Source organism: Macaca mulatta, chromosome 16 (assembly GCF_049350105.2).
Source record: "Macaca mulatta isolate MMU2019108-1 chromosome 16, T2T-MMU8v2.0, whole genome shotgun sequence".
Classification (NCBI taxonomy): Eukaryota; Metazoa; Chordata; class Mammalia; order Primates; family Cercopithecidae; genus Macaca; species Macaca mulatta.
This window is the reverse complement of record NC_133421.1, coordinates 73,895,060-73,907,081: the sequence shown is the minus strand read 5'-3', so window position 1 is coordinate 73,907,081 and position 12,022 is coordinate 73,895,060. Positions and strand designations below refer to the sequence as shown.

Below are 12,022 nucleotides of genomic sequence, written 5' to 3'. Positions count from 1 at the left end.
CTTAGCACCCTGAGTAGCCCTTCCCCCACTCTCCATGTCAGCTCCCCTTCCTGCCAGTCCTGGAGTAAGAACCAGAAAGACCATTCCCGCCTCTTCCTTTGCTCCATAGTCACTGTCTCTAGGGGAGCGGGCCTGTGAGCATTGCTTTACTGTCCCCATGGGTCTTATGGCTTCAGTAGCCATCAACAAGCTGAAATCCAGGCACTGGGGTCACAGCCCCCCAGTGAGTAGAACACAGAGGTGCCTCTCTCCATCTCCACTCTCATTCCAGGTAGAAAGAGAACCAACCATTTTGCTCATCGTCAGCAAACCTTGACCAAGGAAGTGTCTGCATGTGCAATGTGCCATCTGAACCCTGGAGGCATAAGCAGTATGGTCATTGGTCCCAGCACTGTTGGGAAGTGAAAATGTATCCATGAAAAGAGAGCAGAAAGGCAAGACTACGCCCCAGGGATAATGAAAAAGAGAGGACCTGACCAGTGAGGGATGGAGTTCCAAGGAAGGCAGTCCTTGATGGGGCCAAGCAGAATGGAAAGACGGGTGCTATCAGGCTGGGGACAGAACCCAAGCCAAGACCCAGGTGTGTGAATGGACAGGACCTGAGATGACGCCGTGGGTCAAACTGTCTGACTGTGGAAGAGGAGCTGGGCAGAGAGCAGAGGTCCAGGGACAGGTCAGACTTGAATGCCAAGGTTTGGAATTTAGGCTTGGCCCTGTGGGTAATGGAGAGATATTGGTGGGTTTCAAGCAAGAGGGAGATACTGAGTGATGTGGCCAGTCCTGTTTCAGGAAGATTCTTCTTGTCTACCTTTGTTTATGTCAACCACATTTAGAAATAACAAATGTCTGATAGGGGGTCAGGTGCAGTGGCTTGTGCCTATAGTCCCAGCTACTCAGGAGGCTGAGGCAGGAGGATCGCTCGAGCCCAGGGATTCAAGGATGCTGTGAGCTATGATCACGTCTCTGCACTCCAGCCTGGGCAACAGGGTGAGACCCAGTTTCTAAAACAAAAAAACAAACAAATGTGTCATGGGGATGCATCCTCCCAATAGAATATTGTTCAACCATGGATAATGTGGGAATAGAATATTTCTGTTGATGTGGAAAGTTGTCCAAGAGAGTTGAGTCAAAAATATCAGTAAGCATAGTAAAATCTTATTTTTGTTTTAAAAATCATATGCATAAGGCCGTGCACGGTGGCTCACGCCTGTAATCCCAGCAGTTTGGGAGGCCAAGGCAGGCAGATCACTTGAGGTCAGGAGTTTGAGACCAGCCTGGCCAACATGTTGAAACCCTGTCTCTACTAAAAGTACAAATATTAGCCAGGCGTGGTGGCAGGTGCCTGCAATCCCAGATACCCAGGAGGCTGAGGTGAACCTGATCGCTTGAACCTGGGAGGTGGAGGTTGCGGTGAGCTGAGATCATGCCACTGCACTTTGGCCTGGGCTACAGAGACTCCATCTAAAAAAAAAAAAAAATTCATATGCATATACGTGTGTATGTATATATAGATCCAACTATGGAGCAGCTGTCAGAGCTGGCCTGTACCCCCAGCCGCCCCCAGAGTCTTCTGCAGAGGGTTCCTGCACTCACCTACAGCCCCTCCACCTGAGGACACGTGGCCATAGGTGAGACAGGCCAGACAGTGGCCCAGGAGCAGCCCACAAGCAATAATGGATGCGAGTTGATAGCTAAACTCGCAGCCTCCTGGCCTCAGTGCGGCAACTCTGAGGTGGTGTCTCCCACACAGCCTCTCAGTGATGCCCGTGGGCTTGTGCCCGGATGGCCCACAGTGACCCGCTCAGAAACGCACACTTTACTGCCTTTTCTCCTCTCCCTGTCCCTTCTCCACTCTCTCGTAGTGCTCACTGGGATCTCCTTCCAAGGAAACTACTGCTCCCCAAGCCTTGTGTCAGGGTCTGCTTTTGGGGGATCCCAGCAAAGACATCAGCCTCCTACTCACTCCACATCTGCCCCCAGGCTACTGAAAACTCTTGGAAAAGGGACTTAAGTAGCTCTATGATACATTTGCTTTCAGAGATGTGAAATACTAAAATAGACATTGAAGAAAATTAGTTTGGGTGTACAATGGTCAATAGGTTCAACTGAGGCAAGGCTGGAGGCAGGGGGCCTAGCAAAGAAGCTGCCACCCTTGTCCCTCTAAGGAAGCCTGCAGCAGGCTAGAGGTGGCCGTAGAAAACAGTCAGGAGGAGGTGATCATTCCAGTGCCTCAGAAGTAAAAGTGCATGTTGACCACTTGTATTTTGAAAAACAAGGCTGAGATCAAAACTCTCTGGCTTGTGGTATTGAGTTCGATTTCTTTGTCAAAAGAAACGGAAGCATTTGCCATGAAGAAAGGAAAGCCACACACTTATCTGCCTGAGCTATTTTGCTCATAGAAGGTCTCCCATCAGCGCAGCAGAATAGGAGGTGACTTACTTTCCTGCTATTTGCCTTGCCTACTATTATTTTCTTTGAGACGCTGAACACTCCACCTATTTCCTTTTTATTTTCTTCTCAATAGGAACTCTTGTTGGCCTCTTTGGATTTTTTTTTTCAGTGGCCCAAGACAATATGTACTATAAGTCCTCCCCATTGCCTTGGTAAATCTATTTCTGGGAATAAGCTAAACATAGGAAAAGATTTATACTCAAACACGTTCATCATAGTGTTATTTTTAAAGGTTAAAAATTGAACATTTGGCAGGACATGGTGGCTCACGCCTGTAATTCCAGCACTTTGGGAGGCCAAGGCAGGTGGGTCATTTGAGGTCAGGAGTTCAAGACCAGCCTAGCCAACATTATGAAACCCCGTCTCTACTAGAAATACAAAAATTAGCCAGGCATGGTGGCAGGCACTTATAATCACAGCTACTAGGGAGGTTAAGGCAGGAGAATTGCTTGAACCCGGGAGGTGGAGGTTGCACTGAGCTGAGATGACACCATTGCACCAGGTGACATAGTGAGACTCTGTCTCAAAAAAAAAAAAAAAGAAAAAGAAAAAGAAAAAATTGAACATTACCCAATGTCTAATAATAGGGGGATGGTTGAGTGAATTAAGACAGTTCACTCAAAATAAAATTGTGCCATTATTAGAAACCACGGAATTGTGAAAATAAGCTACCTCCACTTTCCCTCAGATGGAAATGGAGAGAAAAGAACCCTTTCTAAGAATTCAAGTGGAAATTTCAAAGCTATTTTTGGTACAGTTGAGGAAGCATTGTTCAGAGAGTGACCCCAGCAAATCATCCCTTTCCTCGGGTGCAGTTCCTAAAGAGACACAAATTGGAAGGAACTGCAATATGAAAATTGAAGGAAAGGAGCTAAGTATTGCTCTGCAGAATTATATTATTGAGTAGATATGCGGGAGAGAGGGAATCTCGAAAATTCAACAGTGGAGAAACCTCAATTTTCTGCCTAGCAGCTCTGGCTGCACTGTTTCTGCAAATTATGCTTATTCTGGTGAGATACGCAAGTGTGCTTTTGTCCAGCAGACACCTGCAGGTACTCTGAGGACTTATAAGCGAGCACATTGCACAGGTGGGATGCCCTGTGTTGGGGACCTGGCTTCGAGGTCCCACTCCATTGGAAATGCACTGAGGGGTGGAGTTCCAGAGCCTCCCCTCCCGGCCCCCTGGAGTCAGGGTGCCACCACCCATGGGGGAGCAACCTGATGCAGCTCCCGGGAAATCACCCCAACCCAACCACTCAGGGAGGAAGCTGAGTGAGCAGGCCGGGGGTGGGGGTAGGGGTGGAGTGGGGTGTGACCAGGCCAATTCCTGTGGGTCAGGTTCTGAGATGTGGTTCTGTTTCGCATAATTATTTTGTTTGTGGGTAACTGAAAATTTAAACTAGGTTAAGGGAAAAGGGTGGGCTTTTTTGGCTCATGTGACAGGACAGTAATGGAGTTGGTCTATAGTTTAACTGTTTCAGAGACTCAGTGTCTTCAGGGCCCTGTCTCCTCCTTCCTTCCCTCCTTCCCTCCCTCCCTCATTCCTTCTTTCCTTTCTTCCCTCCCTCCCTCCTTCCCTCCTCCCACCTTCCTTCCCTCCTCCCTTCTTTCCTTCCCTCCCTTCCTCTCCCTCCCTCCCCTTTTCTTTCCCTCCCTCCTTCCTTCCCTCTTTCCCTTCCCTCCTTCCTTCCTTCCCTCCTTCCCTCCCTCCCTCCTTCCCTCCTTCCTTCCTCCCTCATTCTCTCTCTCTTTCCTTCTTTCCTTCCTTTCCTCCCTCCTTCCTTCCTTCCTTCTTTCCCTCCTTCCTTCTTTCCTTCCTTCCCTACCTCCCTTCCCCTTCCTTCCTTCCTTCTTTCCTCCTTCCTTCCCCTCCTACATCTCTGCTTCTCTGTTTGATGTTCCTGTTCCCTCCTCCTACAGACAAGCTTCCTTCACAGGTGGGAGACACACTACGGCTCCTTCAGACACATTTAGAAACTCCCAAGACCAGAGAGATTGTCTTTCCTTTAATCTCAGTACACATAACTCCCAGGGAAGGACTGTGATTGGTTCAGCTTGAGTCATGTCCTCAGGTTTTGGATGAGCCACTATGGCCCAAAGGATTGGCCAGAGGTGGGTAACATGCCCCTCCCTGTGTTAGGGGAGGGGGTCATCCTTTAAGCAGCAACTCCGCAGAATCACATATTTGGATGGAGTAGGGGAGGAAGCCGCTCCCCAAAGGAAGGAGCCAAGAGAGGGAAACATTCGTTCCCCTTAGGTTGTGAAGAAAAAGCCATATTTAACATACAGCTTTTCTTGTTCAATCATTCCCATCCCTAGTCCAAAGACACTTTGTGCAAATTAGAAAAATTAGCCCCTTCCCCTAGGCGTTTTGCTGCCATCTTTCAGAACCTTATCATCTTAAGTTATGCTAATCTACAGTGCCTTCAAATGCGCTTGGTGTCCAGAATTGTGTAGTACGCAACCCATGCAACGGAATGTAGCAGCCCTGCCTGCTCATATGTGGTAATCCCCTTCAATTACTCTAATTGCTCTTTAAAAAAGGTCTTGCCAGGTAGTTTTGGGCAGTGGCGAGGCAGAAACCAAGGAGTAGAGCCATAAATGGGAATGACAGCAGCTCCCACCCCCTCTTCTCCCACGCCCACAGACAGGGAGCAGTGGCCCAGTGATCATCGGGGTGGTGACCAGCAGTCCCAGATGGTGACCAGCAGCAAAGTGACCCGAAGCCACAGCAGGGCTGGGGGTAATGAGAGGACCCCCGAGGAGCAGCTTCAGGGAGACAGCATGGGAAAGAAATGGGAAAAAATGTTTGCTTTTCCTCAGAACGCTAGAAGAAGCAGACCCTGGCGAAGAAGGGGGGAGGCTGGGCAGGCACTTGGCTTACATCAGCAATGAAACTCCAGTGAGTGGGGGTGAGTGTGGGTGTGGCTGTAGTTGTGAGTATATGGGCTCGTGCTGTGGTGTGTGTACACACAGATGGGCACTCAGGAAGAGTCTTGTGTCTGTGCGATGCGGCGTTTGTGTTGCTGGTGGCACAAGTGTGCCTCTGGGCGCATATAGAAGCTACGTGTGTGCACAAGCCCGCTGTGCAGGTGCAAGTGTGTTTGTGCATGTCTCTCCAGTGAGCAGAGCTGGAGAAAGAACCGAGTGCAGGTGCCCCTCCACTTACCATGGGCTCTGTCCCAATAAACCCATCGTGAAGCCGAAAAAATCCTAAATGGGCTGGGCGCAGAGGCTCATGCCTGTAATCCCAGCACTTTGGGAGGCCAAGGTGGGCAGATCACCTGAGGTCAGAAGTTTGAGACCACCCTGGCCAACATGGAGAAACTCCATCTCTACTAAAAATACAAAATTAGACGGGTGTGGTGGTGGGCACCTGTAACCCCAGCTACTTGGGAGGCTGAGGCAGGAGAATCACTTGAACCTGGGAGGCGGTAGTTGCAGTGAGCCAAGATCACACCATGGCACTCCAGCCTGGGCAAAAAGAGTGAAACTCCATTAAAAAAAAAAAAAAAAAAAAGGAAGAAAGAAAGAAGGAAAGAAAGAGAGAGAGAAAGAAATAAAAAATCCTAAATGGAACCATCACAAGTCAGAATTCTCTGCATAGAGAACACCAGTGCCACACCTAGGTTTAGAAAACAGCCCTGGGAGTGTGAGGCGACTCCGTGGGGACCACAGGCCACAGCCAGAGCAGGGCTGGGCAGAGATGCGCATCGGGCCTGGCAGGAACTTCCTGAACCACGGGCAGGCCTGGACCCCAGGAGGGGCTCAGCAAGGACTGAGGCTGTGTCCACAGGGTCTGGGCAGAGCTGCTGTGGGGACAGGGGAGAGCAGCCCCTCCCCAGGCCTCCCTATGCTTCCATCAAAGGCTGCTCTGACCTGGGCTCAGCTCACTCGGGGCCCAGGGAAGCCGCTGGACCTCTGAGCTGCTGGGAAAGATGGTGGCACAGGATTGCCAAGGCTGACGGATTTGGTAGAATGAGGGTTGGGCGACAGGATTCCCCAGGGGTTTCTCCAGCTGGCAGCCAGGGGGCACTTCACAGCGGCTCCACCAGGGGTCACCAGAGCCCCAGAGTGGAGGGATGAGGTGGGGTCCATCAACCTGGCCCCCAGCACAGCCCTCCCTCAGCCAGGGACAGATGTCCAGCCAGGGGGGTGGGCGTGGGGGTGGAGAAGGGACCTGGAGACATCTGTGTGGTCCAGCTAAACAGCTAGGGGCGGGGGTGTTCATGCACTTGTGTGTGTCCAGTGTGTGATGTGAGGGTACGGCTGTGGGTGTACAGATGGGCATATGCTTGTCGCACATCTGGTGACCATGCTAGTGGTACTTCTCCACGTGAATGGGAGCATGTCACATGCGTGAAATCCATAAACACGGGCATGACTGTGGGTGTGTGTGGAGGGGAGTGGGTGTGGGTGTGTGTGGCTGTAGGAGTGGGTGTGGGAGTGGGTGTGGCTGTGGCTGTAGTTGTGGGTGCGTGTATGTGTGCTTGTGCTGTGGTGTGTGTACACCCAGGCAGGCACTCAGTAAGAGTCTTGTGTCTGTGCGATATGGCATTTGAGTTGCTCGGGACACAAGTGTGCCAGTGGGCGCAACTAGAAGCCATGTGTATATGCACAAGACTGCTGCGTGGGTGCAAGTGTGTTTGTGCATGTGAGCTGGAAGCGTGTGTGTGAACGGGTATAACAGCAGAGGAAGCATCTGCGTGAACGTATGAAGGGTGATTTGCACATGACTGAGCCTGTGGGAGCACAGCTTTTGTGTGGGTGTGTCTGTGAGTGTGCACTCGAGTGACTGAGTGTGAGCCAGTGTGTACCTCAGGAGTGCTTCTGGGAATAAGTGTGGAGATTCGAGTGTGAGGTAAGCCTGTGTAAACTGTCCAGGTTGGGAGAGGAACCACTTATGTAGGCTCATACATGTGTCCCAGTGAGTGAGTGTGTGTGTGTCCGTGTGAATAGGTGCGTGTGCCCGGGAGTCTGTCACTCCTAGAGCAGTGAGGCTGGAGCCCAAGCGGTGAGGCCGGAGCCAAGCAGGCTGAGTCCAGAGCACACCCGGCGAGGGAAGTGTGACCGAGGCTCCCACCTGAAGATTGGCCCAGTCCTCAGGTTTCACTCATGACCCTGTGACATCAGCGGCAGCAGCTGTCCTCGCCGGCCCGGCCCCCCAGCCAAGTCCCCCAGAGTTCCAGCCCCAGCCTGAGGTGGGCACGGCGCTCTGGGCTTGTCAGCAACCGCTCTGCTCCCGTCCAATAGTGAGTACTGTGCCCCCACACCCGCTCCGGGCTGGGTACCCCAAGGGGCAGGCCACCCCCAGGGGGAGACCTCTCTGACCCGAACCCCAGCGTGGCTCTGAGGAAGTCACCACTTTGTTCTGGGTACTGCTGACCGCCTGCCCACACGGGGCTCTGCGGCCTGAGCCCCGCTCTGTCCCACAGCCCCTGCCGAAACTTCTGGTGCCTGGGCCCTCTCTCTGGCCCCAGACTTGCCTCTCTCTGTCCCGTCATCTGTTCCTTCTGCCCCTGCCTGGCAAACTGTCACTGCCCTCAGCAAGGTTCCTTGTTCTGGTCACAAACAGCCCACGGGCTAAGGCTTGGCTCTGGAGGGGCATGGGTGACCCAAGGGACACAGAACGGGGCTGCAGTTTCTTCAGGAGAGGAGAGCAAGGAGCTGAAACAGTGACTTTGCTTGGCCTGTTTGCATGGCTCAGAGGCAGGGCTGTGGGGGGAGGAGTGCGGCAGGAGGCCGGGGTGGGGGATGCCGGCGGCTCCTTTGCTCTGCTGAGAACAGGAATCTGCGAGATGCCAGCAGAGGACACATCCCAGGCTCTGCCCACGTCCCTGCCCCTCCCCCAGCCCACCCGGCGCAGCTGGGCTCTTTTCCTAGAGAAGTCGAGAGCACTGAGACCTGCCGGGAAGGCGAGGGGGACATGGGGACCGGATCCATAAAGCCCAGCTTGAGGGGAAGAATATGTGACCACAGCAAAAAGGGGACTCTGGGGGGCCAGAAGGGGTCTGGGGGGCTCTTAGGAGGAGACACAGGGCTGGAGAGTGGGGTCCGGGGATCGGGGCTGGCACGGAACACAGCCCCGTCCCTTCCTCCCTGCTGGGGTGGGCTGTGGCTGGTGGAGAAGGCAGAGTGGCCTGAGTGGAGTTGGGGGGACGTAGTTTGGAGGCAGGGAGGGCTTATTCTACCAGGACCCTCCAGATTCTTCCGGGCCATCCCCAAGTCCCCTCCCTGTGGCCAGTGGCCTCACTCTGTGTGGTGGTGGTATGGACAGCTATGGTCACTGTGCTAGCATTTGGAGCCACATCACCTGTGCGGGACCATGTAAATAGACCCAAGGACCTTGGAACTTGTGTCAGGCAGGGTGACCAAGAAAAGGTGAGCAGGGTAAGGGCCTGCCCAGCCCCCTGGCCACACGTGCCCTGCCCGCAGGCTCCTCAGCAGCCCTCCCCCTCTCCATTCCTGGTATCTCTCAAGGAATTGTGCTGGGATTTTAGGGGGCTTGGGGAAGGCAACGGAGGGTCCTTCGTAGGTGGCTCCCATCCCAGCCTGGCCCTGCTCGTCATTTCTGGTTGGAAACCTGCATGGGGTGCGAGCTCAGCCTCAGGGAGCTTCTCCTCAGCTCAAGACTGGCCTGAGTGTTGGTCAAGACCTGCTCTGCTGGCTTTTGTCACCAGGGTCTCTGCTATGACCCCAGGCCAGGTCCAGGGAAGCCCCGAGTTTGGTGCTGAAGGCACGGAACTCTTTGTCAGGTGTTGGGGTGGGTGTGACAAGGCGTCTGCCTTTTGGGGACAACTCTGGCTATCAGAAAGGAGGACAGATCTGATGATGGTGGGGGTGGGGACAGTGCATCTTCAGGGCGGGGCGGGGTTCTGAGAAGGCTCCTGGAGGAGGCATAACCAGAGAGGCAGGAAGGATTGGAACCTGCAGGGAAGGGTAGAAAGGCTCTCGCCAAACGGAAAATCTGGCCCTGAGGCCCCAGAGAGCAGCTTGGGAGAAGGGAGGGGACGCTGGAAGAGGGTGTCAAGGACCATGGAACAGGTTATACAAACCGTCAGGCCCTTGACTCCTGTCACTTCCCTGGGGCGCACAGCTCGCGAGTGGCCAGGGCTGTGCCCACAGAGGCCAAGGCCCCCACTCCCTGGGGAGGAAGCTGACTGGTGCAAGGCAGGGTGGGGGCAGAGGGCAGTGGGTCTCATGGGCAGCCCTACGGCTGGGGCAGGTGTGGGACTTCCAGCAGTTCTGGTGACTTCGGCAGGGGTCCCTAGCCCTGCTGTGGCAGGAACAGGCCAGGTCCCCCGTGGCTCCATTGGAAGGTGCTCGTTGGGGCTGGGGGATCCCAGGTTCCCTGCAGCACCCCTGCCCCCGTCTTTCATGCGTGCTGGCCCCCATTCTGCCTCATCAGCAACAGCTATTTTTATTCCCTGCAGTTTTCAGTCAACAGCCCTTGTTGGGGGGATGGGCTGCTGGAGAAGAGAGGGGGGCTCAAGGAGCCTAGGGACAGTAGGAGTGGTGGGGGAGACACAGTGCCCTGGCAGGGCCCTCTGCCAAGAGCCCTTGCATAAAAGGAAAGAGTGAAACTCTAATAGTTGCTGGCCCCTATCCTGTTTTTGAACTGGACTGTGAAACCAGGCACCCCCACCTAGCCTATAGGTGCTTGAAGGTCACAGTCCACCTCCTGATTAAGAGCCCGAGTTCCTTTCAATCCCAGTTTACTGTATAAATACCATCTGGTGAGTTACTTATCTCCCCTGTCCCTCAGTGTCCTCATCTGTCAAATGGGGGTGATAACAGGGTCAGGGTGAGAATTTAATATGCTCATGGACATGTGAGGTGCCTGGAACAGTGCTTGGCATGTAACCGGCTCTACATATGTGTTCACCAGTATTATTGTGGCTATTGCCAGTCTGTGACCCTGACATAAAATGTCTCGTCCCAGGGAAAAGAGAAGGAGGGAAGGAGTTACAAGAAGGATGGCTTTGTTCAGTTCTGGGCACCCTTCAGAGCTGGGGGTCAGGGGTGGACATTTTTTTCCCTATCTGGTCTCCCTTGGGTGACAGGCCTTTTTTTTTTTTTTTTTTTTAAATGGAGTCTCACTCTGTCGCCCAGGCTGGAGTGCAGTGGTGCAACCTCGGTTCACTGGAACCTCCACCTCCCAGACTCAAGTGACTGTCCTGTCTCAGCCTCCCAAGTAGCTGGGATTACAGGCGTCTGCCACCACGCCCAGCTACTTTTTTTTTTTTTTTTTTTTTGTATTTTTAGTAGAGATGAGGTTTCACCATGTTGACCAGGCTGGTCTCTAACTCCTGACCTCCAGTGATCCACCTGCCTTGGCCTCCCAAAGTGCTGGGATTACAGGCTTGAGCCACTGTGCCCAGCTGGGTGAGGGTCCTTCTATAAAGTGGACTGCAGAGCCCCTTCCATGAGGGCCTGTGGTTTGCAGATGTGGCCATGATGGCCATGATGCCAGAGCAACAGAGCAGGGTCCTTCCAGCCCACCTTTCAGTAAGCTCTGCCGTCAATGCTTAGCTTTTTTTGAGGTTGGCAAGTTCGCAATCAGTCTAGCTTTGGAGAAGGCTCTCCAAAGAGTAGCTGGGGAGGAAACATCCTGGGAGTACTTTCTGGGGTGGAGGACTTTCCCAGAGTGAGCGGCAGGGCGTAGCTCCTGAAGGGGTCGTGCTTGCAGTCGTGGGAGCAGGGGAGCCGGGTGTCAGCCTTTCCTTCCTCCAGGTTTCAGGCTGTTGCTGAAAAGCCTCTTCTCTAGTGCTGGTGACTGTGCCCCCAGCTCCCCTGTCTCAAGTCGGGAGGACTCAAAGGCCACCCTCCCCGGATGGCTGGGGACGGATGGAGGGAATGGGGAGCCAGGTTGCCTGGAGTTCTCCAGGCCCAGGATTCGGTGTGAGCAGGCCTCTTGGTGGCCTCTCCGTGGACCCACTGCTTTGAGGTAGCTCTATGCTCAGGGACGATGTGTCCAAGGGCAGGGGAAGTGGGCTTAGATGTGTGTGTACAGGATGTGCACATACCAGTTTGGGAGGCCGTCATGCTCAGGGGCTCCTTAAAAAGATCTGATGCCAGGCATGGTGGTACACACCTGTAGTCCCAGCTACCTGAGAGGCTGAGGCAGGAGGATCAACTGACCTCAGGAGTTTGAGCCCATCCTGGGCAATATAGTGAGACCCTATCTCTAGAAAATATTTTAAAAGAAAGATCCAAGCCAACAGAGGGCAGGAAGCCCTGAGCCTGAGTGGAACAAATTAGCCTCCCCACCCTTTTGAGCAGCTGGGAAATGACTCACAGAGGCAATGAGTGTGACTGTGTGTGTGTGTGTGTGTGTGTGTGTGTACACTGGCAAGGGCATGTGCCTGCATCCAAGTAGGCCATATGGGGGTCAGGGGATGTATGAGGGTCAATTGGTGCAAATTGACCTGTGTTTCTCTTCCCCCACTGACCCCTCCCACACACAGCTCCCAGCACAAAGCCTCAGGAATCCTGAGCATGACCCTACCAGGACCTACCAGATGCCAACCCCAGCCCACGCCTCTCAGGGGCTTGGCCCAAGGATCTGGCC

At 53.6% G+C, this 12,022-nt stretch overlaps 1 protein-coding gene across 1 annotated transcript in view; it reads left to right on the top strand.

Annotated features, from left to right (window-relative positions):
• Positions 1-6,945: 6,945 nt before the first annotated feature.
• The window catches only part of SCN4A (sodium voltage-gated channel alpha subunit 4), a 52,077-nt gene continuing 47,000 nt past the window's right edge, over positions 6,946-12,022 (top strand). The window contains exons 1-2 of the mRNA XM_015120096.3: positions 6,946-7,312; positions 7,411-7,703. The gene's annotated coding sequence lies outside the window, so the exon portion shown is untranslated. The remainder of the gene's footprint in view (positions 7,313-7,410; positions 7,704-12,022) is intronic.